This window comes from Stegodyphus dumicola, chromosome 5 (assembly GCF_044657685.1).
Source record: "Stegodyphus dumicola isolate Sdum_Otavi_A_Nest chromosome 5, ASM4465768v1".
NCBI lineage: Eukaryota > Metazoa > Arthropoda > Arachnida > Araneae > Eresidae > Stegodyphus > Stegodyphus dumicola.
Window position 1 is genome coordinate 56,636,030 of NC_140772.1, and position 14,567 is coordinate 56,650,596.

A 14,567-nucleotide genomic window follows, 5' to 3' on the forward strand; every position below is an offset into this window, starting at 1 on the left:
AAAAACTGTATAAATCATTTTGGATTCTTCCCCTTTCCCACCAATAAGCTATAATTTCGCCTACATACTTGTCAGCAATTTCGTCTTTTAACACAAAACATTACAAGTCCCTTCACTGTACGTTTATTTATGTTGCTCTAATTTTTAGCTTTGAAAACTTCCTGTACTAACAGCATTTATAAGAATTTTAGGGAATACAGGAGAGGTTGTAAATAAATTTAGGTATATCTCGCTATGTTTCCGTTAATAATTATTTTTAATACTATTTGAGGACTATTCAGTTTAAAAACACTCTTTAATTTTATGGAAATAAATCATTTCACATATTCTATCACATAGAAGTTTCATTCATAACATCCCAACTGGAAAAGGCAGTTGTAGGTCAAGTTAATTTGTAAGCACCCGTCCATTCCCGAAAGTACATTGTGTATTACTGAGTCTTGTTAACTAGTAAGTTGCATCTCAGTTTTTAATGGAAGATGGCCCTGCGGGTGTTCCGAGGGTCTCCCAACTTTTATTTCTCTACTATCAGCTTCTCGAGAGAATTTCGGCTGGCCTTGTATTTTGAGTGATCGCTTGCTTCACGCATGAAGAAAGCATGGATAATTGTAAATTTATAATAGCTTCACATTATAAGCTAACAAACATCCATGCACATGGTGGCTTATAATGTGAAGATATTATAAGTTTTCCAATAGCTACGCTTTCTTCGGGATTCAAACCCAGACCCGTCACTACGGCATTCAACGTCATTAACCATTATACCGCCTGGGCAGCCCTATACATACCAACAGCATAGAAACACCAAATTCATACATAACCAAGTGTTTGGATTTTATTCCTTAAAATACACTATAGGTCGAACTAGGGATCTGGTGGCCTTTTTGCATGCACGCACTGCGCACTTAACAGAACTGAACCTGAATATGAGATAGATTCTGATATAAAGATGCAAATATCGACGGTTCAAAAAATTAGATTGTAGTTCAGATTCATAAGAAGATAACAAATACGGTGCTGTTCATTAAAATTTCTATACCAGGAAGCAAAGCAAATAACAGAATCATATTTATCTAATGTATCGTATTTATTAATATAATAAGAGGAAGATATGATTAAATTAACAAGTGGGTTTGGGGTTCATAACATGCGGAATTCAGTACACAAAGCTGACACATCTGTAATCCGGCTGGGCATCTAATTGAACTAAGCTGGGATGGCAGATACAGGTACTTCATTCCATGCCGCTTTAGTTCAATTTTCTGGCGAGTGATGGCATGGCAATCTCCCGGCAACCCAAGATAAGATGTTCTCAATAAGTGAGAGGCCTGGAGAATGTGCTGATCAGGGCAACACTCGAAAACATTCTGTCTCAAGGAACATCAGGACAGCACAAGGCAGCATAAGTTCGTGCATCATTTCTTGTTGAAAGATGGCGTCAAGCAGGCCTTGAAGACAGGGCACGGGCATTAAGACATCACAAATGTAACGACGTTTGCCCACATTACCGGTTATGGGAACAAGAGGTGACCAGGATGAGGGCGGAATGGTACCTCATGCCAGCACACCAGGTGCTGAGCCCCTTTGATTTTCACGAATGCAAGCTGGCAACGTTCATTCTCATCTGTGCCTCCCCACACGGATGCGTTTGTCCTCATGCTGTACGCAGAATAGGTTTCGTTTGAATCCCGATATGGTGCACTCCTGTGCCCAGTGTCGTCGATGACGTCCACTGTAGGTGCACCTGTCTCCGTTGTAGCGTCATGGGAAGCAGCAACAGTGGTCACCGTGCTGACTGTCCGTGGTGCTGCAGACGTCGTATTTATTAATGTAATGAGAGGAAGATATGATTAAATTAACAAGTGGTTTGGGGCTCATAACATGCGCAATTCAGTACATAAAGCTAACACCTCTGGCAGCAACAGCATCTGTAATCCGGCTGAGAACCTAATCGAACTAAGCTCGGATGACAAACACAGGTACTTCATTCCATGCAGCTTTAATTATATTTTCTGTCCAGTGATGGCATGGCAATCTTCCGGTAACCCATGATAAGATCAGTTAGAGATCTGGAGAAATGTGCTGATCAGGACAGCACTCGAACACTTTCTGCCTCAAGGAACTTCAGGACAGCACTGGCAACATAAGGTCGTGTATCGTCTTGTTGAAAGATGGCATCACGCAGGCCTTGAAGACATGGCACAGCCACGGGCATTAACACATCACAAATATAAAGACGCTTGCCCACATTACCGGTTATGGAAACAAGACGTGACAGGATGAAGGCGGAATGGCACCTCATACCAGCACGCCAGGTGCTGGGCCCATGTCATGTAGCGTCATGGTAAGCAGCAACAGTCGTCACCATGCTGACTCCGTGGTGCTGCAGACGTCGCCTCACTGCCCGCAACATTCTCTCGGGTTTTAATGCCCCAAGGCGGCTGAGATTTTGCTCGCCGTTCAGTATGGCTCAATTACAGTCATGGGATCCCGACCAACACGGGCAGCAATATCGCGGAAAAATGAATCGTAGTCGAAAGAGTCCACGATCCTGCCGTAGTCGAATTCATACGCACACTAGTAAGAGTTTCTTCTTTTTATAAGGGGCGTAACATAATCTTAATCCGAGCAACTGACGCTGAAATGCGATTTCTGAATGAAAAACCCGTTGTTCAATTTTTTTCCATTTATACACAATGCAGATGGTATTATGCTTTGCGCGCATGCGCTGGAATGCTAATTGTTTGTATATCCAGGATGCAGTACTTGGTGTTTATGCAAATCTGACATTTATTGCATGTCGCCTTCATGATATTGCAATTTTAAGAGGCAGCAGCTAATGTTATTAGTTGACGAATAAGTACTGTTGCAAATAAATTTAAATCTATCGTACGTACATAAATGTATACATACAGCCTATAACATAGCGACTCATTGAAAAAGTTATCCAAACAGGTCGAAATTGCGTATGGCCATACCTTACAACGAAGTATGGAAATGATTAACATTTAGTGTTGAATGACTGACAAGCTATGGAGATCCAGCGGAGCATCCAGATGAAATAATGGATAGCTGTGTCAACACTTCTACACTCCACTGCTCTGCCAACTAAGTTATGGACGGATGGTACATAAAACGTAAGACATTTCACTGATAATGCATAACTTCCATGCGAGTATGGGTCCGTCGATCTACGTGGAAGTTACCAATGTCTCGCAGATGTATGCTCACAAGTAAAATAGCCCGACCCCCCCCCCCCCCGACAGACGTGAAATAAATTACTACTATGTCTGAAAGTAGCTATAAATCAGATAATAAATTTAAATAAAGGTTTAAATAAGCTTCTTATTTAAGAACTTGGAACATAAAGGCATGTTCTCATGCTAACAAAATCAATTACAGCTTGTGGTGATGTAAAATTAAACAAGAAGAGTCACATTCAAATTAAAAATATGGACTAGTGGTAAAAGACTATACAATTTAATTTCAATTTAATCTGGTTCAGTAACTCTATCGTCAAAATAACTCAAATGTCGGCAGCGGTAATGGAAAGACTAATAATTACAAATTATCGGAGCTGACAGAAACTAATGCAGGGAGCAAGTGGAGACCAGAAACACAATCTTGCCTTACACTCCCAAAAACCTCAGTTTAAAAATTGTCTAAGTGATTTGGATTCTGGTGAGAAAATAGAAATGGAAAATTATAGTAAAGGCTGAAATTGTAAACAACTGGGTAATTTACATAATAATAACTGTACATATCTTTGAAGAATAATTTTCTTTCTCTTTACATATTTAGTTTCTTTTTTCAACATGTTTCCTTTTCACTTAAAAGTTTTGGGATTTAATTAAAGGTTTCTGTTATTCTAAAAGACTAAATGCATTTAGAATGTATGGAAAAAGCTGCTAATTTTATTTCTTTAGTAATACGCACATTCAGAAGAAATATGAAATACATATGCTAATATTTACACACATTCTATATTTCGCTAAGGTCCGGATACAGAGCTGGTGTGGCATAATTTTTAGGATTTAGTGACACACCGAGGAACAAAATCTAGAAATGGCAAAACTTTTAGAATTTAGAGCAGGCATTGGTAGCAGAATTTAGAGCAGGCATCAGGCAGCAGAATTTAGGATCCACAGAGACTGCGTCAGGTGGCAAAATGTCTAGCGCCAGCCCTGTATATGATGCATTAAAACATATTAGATGAATCTTGAATTGTCAGTTTTCAATTTCTTTATTAATAAAAAAATTCCTTACTATAATGCCTGTCCATATGATAAGAAAGTACTTCTGATATTTTCCATGCTAGTGGAAAGTAGAGAAAATAAAGGGAAGATAAAAATGTTAAGAAAGCGATTTTAGTATCAGAAGTAAAGCATTCAACTATTATGTTTTCATTGTTCTTCCAGATGTTCTCCAAAATGTAAGAAATTGCGTGTTACTACCATGGAGACATTTTTCATTTTGTCACATTTTTATGGAATCTTGGTTTATAAATTTGCCTTCAAAATCTTTCTAAACTTTCCAAGCTGCAATGTCTAAAATCCTAAAGAAAAATTACCCCTACCAATTCTGTAACAGCAAAAAGCTAAAATAAATAAATAAATAAAAATAAAATATCGGAGGAAAAAAGGTGTGAAATTAATTTTATAGAGAAAACTGATGCATATTTTGAGAATTCTGATCATTCTGAGAAATGGGAAAAACTCTTACCATGAAAAAAATAGAAAGTCATTTTTAATTAATTACATAGCTTTTTGCTTTTGCTAAAAGCTGTTTCGTAAACTGTGTTTTAAAGCATTATTCCTTGCTTATTTTTCAGATTCAAAACATTGTATGGCCAAAATGGAACTTTATAATATGACAGTGAAAAATAAAAATGCTTTATTTTATTGTTATTTCTTAAACATAATTCCAATATATTACCATTATTTTAACGAAATTTATCAATGTTAGAATGTTCTAAAAAAATCGTCAAAAAATTCCCAGATCTCGGAATTAAAAATTTTTTAAGAAACCGATCTTAAAATCGCCAAATTTAGAACCATTTAATAAAAGAATTCACATCCCCAAAAGCGGAAAGTTGTTTGAGAGCTCTTCATTACAAAAAATGAAATAATTTTGAAATGCTTCTGTTTCACTTCTTGCTCAGAAACTGGAGTATCCCACCATTTATATTACAAATAGGAACAAATTACAATAACCCATGAATTCACTCAAAAAATAGCCATATTTGTCAGTGAATCGCCAATAATATTCCTGCAAAATGTTAATTCACACCCAAAATGGGAATCGTAAAAATATGCAAAAATTTCAGATGATTAAAATTAAGGACATTCTGTCCGAAATTAAGGACTTTTAAGGACCAAAAATCGATTCTAAAAAACTAACGGACTTTTAAAGACCGTACGAACCCTGCATAGCAACAAATCATGGATGACAAATAGTATTTTTACTTATCTTCACTTTAAATGAAATAGCGAAATGAAAAATGAAAAAAATAGCTTGAAAAAAAGTAGATAACTGTGCAGCACACACATCTCTAATTTATTGCTGAAAAGCTTTTATGACTCTTTCTGTAAATGCAACTTCTAACATTTAACCTATTATTTTAGGGTATTATAAAAGTTTTCAAATTACAGAAAAATGTTCAATAAATGACGAACAGAAATGAATTTTGTAAAAACACAAGCACTTCGAAGGACATAAGTAATCAGATATCTTTTCTAGAGGGCTTGCATTAGAGATGGACAAAACCGCTCCTTTAAGGGATCAGATCAGAACTGTCGGCTCACTGAAAGGAATCAGTTCTTTTTAATGATTAATCGCTCGCTAACAATGATCTTGGTAAATGCGTTCGGAACAGGCATGGATCAAGAGCGGTGTGCAAACATGGGGAAAAGCAGATAGCATTGAACAAGGAGCGGGATTGCTGGAATCAACTCAGTCAAACCTCTCACTGCATGAAATGATTTCTTTCAACCGTACTTTTGAGATTCCCTAGAAAAAAAACCTTTCTACGTAGAGCAACAATAAAATTCTGGAATAAAAAACTTTAAAAGCTAAAAAAATAATGAAAATAAACTTCCTTTTGTTAAAGATTATATTATTTTAATACTATAATTGATATTTTGTTGCTAAAAAATTACAACTACAAAACAAAGTGTAAAAATACATTTTTAGACTGGAGGTAGATCCCAAAGAACTAGAAATTATCTGCTGACAATAACCAGAATTTTTCATTTTTTTTAAAATCTAATTTGACAAAATAATACGTAGTATCGTTAGATTCTTCTATTCGGCAAGATCCATTTTGTTCTACAACCTTCAAAGAATACTTAGGTGAAAATATTTATGTTTACAAATATCTACTAATTCTAAAGATTAAAAAGGAATTCACAGCTCTTGATTACAAGATGCTAGTAAAATAAGTAAATAAATAAAAATATAAATTATTTTGCAAAAATATTACAGTAATATTGTATATAAAAAGTAATACCTAATATGTGTAGCTATACTATGACACAGTATCCAAAGAATCGAAATGAAACTCAAAGGAAGCAAAAAGAGCAAATAATCAAGACTCCGCAGGAGCCAGAAGAGCAAATAACGAAGACTCCGTTGAAATCAGATACGCAGCTAAGAGCAGGAGCGATAAAAAATGGGAATAAACACAACTCCGAAGGATCCAGATCTGCAACTAGGTGTCGGAGCGCTGACATCGGGGAATCCGAGGAACTAGTTCTTATAATCTAAGTACTTTAAAGAGATCCTCTCACAGCCAGATAGGAAAAAAAACTTCATCCATTTTCAAACAGGGGTGATCAGTTTCGCTGACAGGGTACGTTTATTTACTGTTTTGTTTTTTAAATACTAGATGGAACACAAGCAAACCAAAAGCCAGTCCCGGATCTAGCGGGGGACAAGCCGGGGTTCTTGCCCCGGGCGGCAACTCCTGTGGGCGGAAAATTCAAATATAACGCTGGATCGTATTTGGTAGGTTGTTCGCTAAAACAGCTCTCTAATTTTAGTACAATGTTAATAATTTTAAGGCCAAATTTAAAAACCTCTTAAGAAGATTTATAATTAAATACTAAGAACCCTTTTAAAGGAACATGAGTTAAAGATCAGAAAGACGCAAATAGATGGACTCCAGGCGTCACTGATAGAATCTGACTGACCCTATCAGTAACCTCTTAAGTCCCTTTATCGTTTCCTGTCTGAGCGCGGTGTATTCAAATGAGAAATAGAACGATAGCTTGTTGAAGAAGTCACCTGGTTTCCATAGCAATGTCTGCTGGGAAATGGAGAAGCTTCGTAATTATTTTCTAAGAGCGTTAACCCAAGAGAGCTTGGGCCATCCTGGACAAATGAAATAATTCAAATTAATATTCCTCGAATATATACAAGACACCATCATAATGCCTTCAAGATGAAGCAAGGCATTTAGATTTTTTTGCAGCCAGTCGGCAACTTAGGCTCACCTTTGGTTTCACTCGGAACAGTGGAGTGTATTTTGGATTTTAAAGCTAGATTTATTATTTTTATGTTTTTTGTTTTTTTTTAGATATGCTTGCTTTTAATAGCCCGCAGTATATTTTAGCGAAATGCGACCATTTATTTAGGTCTGCCCAGTGTAATTACGTCAATTCTTAGTTATTCTTATTAGACAATTCATAGTGAATTTCATTTAGATTAAAACAAACCATCTGCGCGCTGAGGGGGAGAAAAGCGAAATATAGAAAACGAGCCAAAGATAAGGCCAAACAGAGAAAACAAATTTCAGCTAAGATGAAAAAACAACTTTACGGAAGAAGTAAACCGTCAGACCATTGCCACAATTCCGATTATGCTGAGATTCTAGAGGGTATTAATATTTCTTGCAATTTGCACGACCAAACATGACTACATATGTCATCCCCAAACAATCTACAAGTTAGCATTTGGAAAGAACAACCTTCTTCATCGACATCACACGAATAGCTGGAGGACGTGAAACCATGATATAAATAAATCTCTTCATTTAGATGGGGGCGGGCAGCAGAAAGACGAAAAACTGAAAATTTTTGATTTGTTGGACCCATGTAGTTGGCTGGTCATAGAAAAAAATGAAAGATCACCAACAATCTTTCTTAAGCAGTCAATCAGTATTATTAGCTGGTAAACATCCAGAAAACATAAACCTCAGTCCCATTGAACGTGATGACAGACATTGGCATGTAATATAGAACATTAGTAAATAATGAAAAAAAGATCTTGGTTTACATATTCTAAAGACAAGAATGCAATCTTTTGTACACCTGCAAGATTTATCAGAAACATGGTGCTGCCGCTACCCCACACTACAGAATTCATTAATTGGAAAAAAGTTTTAGCACGATAAACTGAGCATGAAGCACATGGAATCCACACAAGTGCATTATTAAGTGGAAAATTCATTTTTTTTTTCGAAAAAAGAAATGAAATCGTGTCAAGGCATCAATGACGACACTGAGCGACTCATTCACATAAAGAAATAAAAATGGAGAGAAATTCTATTTAGTCATTGATGCGGTACTGTATCTTTCAACAAACTGTCATTCTTTTGTTGGGTTTGATGATATCCCAAGTAGCCTGTTCACAAAGTGTCCTCGACCTAGCGAAGGAAATTTTCTGAATTTAATCTCTCCACTTGCCAAACATAATTCAACTCTTAAGTACCAGTCAAAACACTAAACAAAGGGAAAGGAATCATATTTATCAAAGATAATTCAAAATGAAGTTAACTTAAAGGCAAAACAGTCTGAAGTAGATAAAATAATGTATTTTCCAATGGAAGGAGGAGAATATATTTCTCAATGCACTGTAGAAAATTAGTGTCTTGATTGACATTTGATGGTTTAGATATTGGACAATGTCGGTGTCAGTCTTACGACAACGGCTCTAATATGGTTTCTAAAACAGTACAAGCTAGGATTACAGAAATGCATAAGCTGGAGGAATTTGTGCCATGTTTGACTCACTCCACGTATCTTGTCGGTGTGCATTCTGCTTCTTCGTGCCCGGAAGCAGTTAATCTGTTTGAAATTACTCAAAAAAATACTTCGCTTTTTTGTCAGATGCACTACTCGATGGTATATTATGAAAAAATGTACAAAATACAACTTAAAAGGAAGCAGCCAGACAAGATGGTCGGCAAAATATATGGCTGTGAAAGTCCTTCTAGTGAATTTACCGAAAATATTTAAAAGAAATTAAAGATATTTCTATTGATGCGGAAGTAGGAGGTAGGAAATCTGGTAAATGCTGCGAAAATTTTTGAATTTACTAACAACCTGAAAATTTGAGGTATTATTTTCCCAGAATTCAATCGAGTAAATATAGAAATTCAAAAGAAATTTCTCTTCCTCGTTCTGCGTAGTTAACAAAAGAACTGACCAAAACTGAGGAATTATAAAAAATGAGAGAATAATCCTATGGAATATTGGATACAAGAGTCTAAAACTGTAGCCGAAAAAATTGCAGTTGAGTCTATTCTGACAAAGAAAAATTCCAAAGCACAAAAAGCAATCTGATGAACTGTTTGAAGACGAATCACGAACATTTAAACCTGTTCAGATAGAAGTTTCAGCAAATTAAAACATATAAAAAAATATCTACGATCATCGGTGAGCCAGGAGCATTTATCAAGTCTCGCGATTCTGGCAACGGAAAATCAAACCGCAGATCAAATTATGACGATTCCATGCACTTATTTGCAGAACAAAAGGCTTACAGAGTAAAATTTTAATTTTCGTTACTAATTTCGTGATGTTTTAATAGCGTTAAGGCAGGTAAGAACTTAAAATTATTTATAAAATAGGGGAAGCATGAAAAACAAGACAGGAAGCACGTGGATTTCCTCATGTGTAACGTGAGTACGAGCCAGTTTCCCTTAAAACGTTTCTCCACGAAAGCACCTCTCAGCTAAGCAGATAGCCCTCCTGTCTTTGCCATATTCACATAATCTAACCTAACCTAATTTAACCAGTACGCAATGACACGGAATAGTGAAAAGCTTAGGAGATGCCCGTTCCCCTTACAACGGCAAAACGAATGGTTTCGAGGACTAGAGGGTTGGAAGTACTCAGGATTAGAGTTAGGACTAGGATTGAATCCGAAAGTAAGCTCACCAGAAAGGCGATTCTCCTAGGAGGGGACGATTTTCTAATCATGTACTTTTGGTTCGTATTTTCCCTTTATAACAAAACAAACAAACAAACTAAAAAAAAAAAAAAAAAAGGCGGCACGTAAAGAATTTATAAAATGGAGCTTAGGTTTTTACCTCAACCCCTACCTATTTCTGTATTTGTTAAACAAATTAAAACTTGCTAGAGAAACGTAAAGGATGATGGTTGAGGGCGGCAGTTTTAGCTTTTGCCCCACATCAGAAAAATCAAAGATCCGGCGCTTCCAAAAGCACACATATACACATACATAACTTACATAAAAAATAGGCCAGAGACCTTTCCTGTAAATAATAAAGGAAAGAATCTGGCTTGCATATTACAGTCAATGCAGGGGATTAATATCTTAAATAAGTTAAAACTGTTTTCGAAAATCTGGCTTTTATATAGATGAAGCTCCAGTGGAATTGTAAACTATAGCTGATATTTCAGGCATCAGTGAATTCACAACAATATTGGGACACCATGCATAAAAATCAGGGTCGGATTAAGACTTTGAAGGATCCTAAGCACGATTTTGGTGCCCCCACATACATTTACACCTGCTTTTTCCTAATTTCTTCTTCCTGTGTTTTGCTTTAGCTACACTATTTATTGCTTCTGCGTTAATGCACTTTTAATACCGCCTAAAAATCGTTCCACTTGCTTGTTTAACACCTGTCCACTCGGATTTGTACTTGAAAGAATTTTTAGCAGTAACCTCACGCCATCCGTTTATCACCTCTTTACTTTTATGCGCGCGACGATGTTCTTATATTTCTTTCGATTCTTAAGTACTAATTATCATCAACAATTATTTCGACCATATAATATTTCGTAATAATCGATCTGTTCCGACGGAGATTGGACCTTGAGTCTTGAGTCCTATGGTGTTGACACCATTCCGTGATAAAACCGGCAATGGGAATTTTTTGTGGTTGTTCCCCCCCCCCCCGAGTTCCTAATGACTTTTTTCTGGTGTCCCCTTTCGTTCTCGCGCTTAATGGTTTTTCCAGCTCATAAAAACTGACTATGAAAGTGTTAAAAGAATTGGAGAAACTAACAGAAAAAAGTGATGATGTGTCAACACCAATCGAATCTAGAAAAGTACTGCCAACTCTAAGGAAAATTCATGAACTAAAGGGTGCTACTAAAAAAAATCATCAATTTAAAGAAATTCAGAATACAACTGAAAAACTGTTGTTGAATAACATGAAACACACACAGATAGAATACGTGCAATATAATAAAAGAAAGAAATAAAATTTAACCAAGAATGTAATTATAAAAATATTTTCATAAAAGTTTAAAACTTAATTTAAAAACTGCATAAATAGTTTAATTTTAGTATTTATTTTTTTATTATTACTTTTGGATTAATTAGTGAATTATTTATTAGTTATTATTTTACTTGAAAATTGTAAAACCGATATCACAGACTGTAACATACAAATCGCCACCTATTAAACTCAAATACATTTGGAACAGAAGTAATTTTAACAAGCGGCAGATACTTTACATACTTTATTAGTATGCCACAAATTTTTTTTCATGCTTTTGCTATAATGTGTTGTATTTTTGCTAAGAATACAACTAATTTTCATACGTTTTTTGTAATGCCTGAGAAGTTTTGAATAAAACAGCTATTTTTATTATCTACTCTACTTTAAATAATATTTTGGAGCAAAAAAAAAAAAAAAAAAAAAAAAAAAAAAACGTTTTTAAATCGATAGTCTACCGAATTACCTGCAGTTGAAAAGAAAAACTCTAATCAAAAGCGGCTCTTTCCGCAAAATCATGTCTCACCATCCTGTTTTAAAATTTAAACTTAGTCTTTACATTAATACATAGCATTATAATAATAATTGGGCTTGCTTTAAGGCAATTTAACAGGACAAAAAGCAAAAGATTTCCTATCTGTGAAATTACTGATTTTGAGCTTTGATGATTAATTTATGATAATTATGCAGCTCTTACATATTTTCGACATATGTTGGGCAACCAAGTGTTGCTTGCTTTCAAAGCAAAGCGCAATAAATACCTGCCTAGGCAACTTTATTTCACATCTGATTTTTTAGAAAATATAAGCCAAGTGCATAAAGCATGGTGGCGAATGCACACTGCCTCTTGCAATGAAGTTGGTTTCAGTATCCCATATTGAGCCTTTAGATTTTTCAGAAATCACATAGGCTCAGTCACACAGATGAGGAACTAAAAGAATCCTGGAAAAATTGTTGTGATATTCTCTCAGACAAACTTCACTCTTTTAAATAAAAATTCATATCTTTATTTTTTTATCAAATAAATAAATGGATCTCATGTTTTGAACATATATGTAAGACCATAATTCTTAATCTGAATCAAAATTATTTCAATAATTTCATAAACTGATTAGTACAAATTGCACAGCATCATCCTTAACTCATTAATATCAGTAAACATTTCCGGAGTTTGTTTGGAAAATGGTAAATGGTTGAATAACCTTTTGTTACTGGTATATGATTTTCACCCAGCAATTAGAAAATATGATTAGATAACGTGTGCAAAATTTCATCATTAACATTTAGATTATCTGCTGACTTGCTTTCAGTCGAAAATTCTGCACCCTTACAATTCTTGCCAACTATCACCACAAAAATTTCAGAAGTTATTGAGCATGAGAACAAAACAAGAAGTACAAAGTATTGCATTTCATAAACCTCAGAATGCGGCACATAAAGTTCTGCTTGCATCCAGAATGTGAGCAAGGAGAAATTAACATAATAAATTTGTGAGTTAGGAGGTCACTATGCGATATAGCACACTCTTGGTAGACAGCATGCATGTATGTCGAGTGACTGTTGGCTGAGCATGGGCATATTCTACAGCTAATGAGTAGTCATGCGGTAATACAGTCAAAAGTCTTTAATCCGGACTTGTCTGGACTTTGGCGATTCCGGATTATCAGTTTTTTCGGATTATAGATAATCAAAATCTGGTAAGATGGCATGCAGAAATTATACAATAAAAAATATGAAACCGTAATTTATGAAATAAAGAGCAATTATTATCTAAAGGGTATCAAAATTTACAAAAAAAAAAAAAAAAAAAAAAAGAGGCTTAATATTTATTTGTTTATTTTATTAAACATTTCTTTCAACGCACGCATGCGTAAAGCATACATTACGCATAGTCGAAATTAGAATACTGCAACCAGAAAACTATTTGACGTGTATTCGTGATATTTATAATGACGAGGAATTTGATTTAAATCATATCAAAGACGGAGTACATCGAGATGAAAAACTATATTTAGTAAGGAATTAAAAGCCGAATAAAATAAATACATTTGCCCTGAAGATAAGGATAGTGCTGATAGATCAACTTCCAGTTCATTGCGCGTCGCGACGTCCGTCCGTCGCTTATACCGTCCGTTATACATTAAAAGCGCATGCGTAAACGCATTATGCGTTCACGCATGCGCAGAAAGTTTTCAGCTTTGAGGTCCGGATTAAAGTCTTTTGACTGTAATTGTTGCATGACTGGCCAAATGGCTTATAACCCTCGTGTATTGATGGAAGTATTAGTGATAGAGGTAAGACAGCACTCAATAAACAACACAGTTTTCACATATACTGATATAACCCTCGTGTATTGATGGAAGTATTAGTGATAGAGGCAAGACAGCACTCAATAAACAATACAGTTTTCACATATACTGATATAAGCTTTGTATAGGAATTGTTGACCTTGTCAAAGCAACTAACTTCCTTAACAACTATTGTCGAAAAAAAAACAGCGTTTCAGCAAACAGTTTGCCAGATAGCATGGCTTGATTATTGCTGTTTTTGATTATCCACCTCTGTGATGCAAGAGTGGATAATTAAAAGATATAATGGTGGGCATTAATATTAACACAGTACAAGATGTGATTAGTCTTATAAATAATGTCACTCTAATAGCTGAAGAATAGATTAATGAAGAAAAAGGTTACTTTTAACTCAAATATTGGGCATAAGAAATATTTCTGTGATGCTTGTACTACGTAAGTACAACTACAGTATATTCCTTATAAAAAAAGACTGGCTAAAAAAAGAAAAAAAAAAGCAATTAATAACCCTACCTGTTCAATACAGGTAGGGTTATTAATTGCTTTTTTTTACTCCCTATAACTTTGGGCTGTTTCTAGAATTACAAGCTACTATGAAGGAACACAGATTTTCTGTTTAACAGATACTCATCTGCATCCAGAAATAGGTATACTGTTTAATTTAGGGTACAAATGCATAGACAGTGACAATATCTACTAGTGCAGAATATTTCCACAGGTATTTTTTTGGGCCCATTTGAAGAATTAAATATTCACAGACTATATATGCTTATGCAGAAGCAACA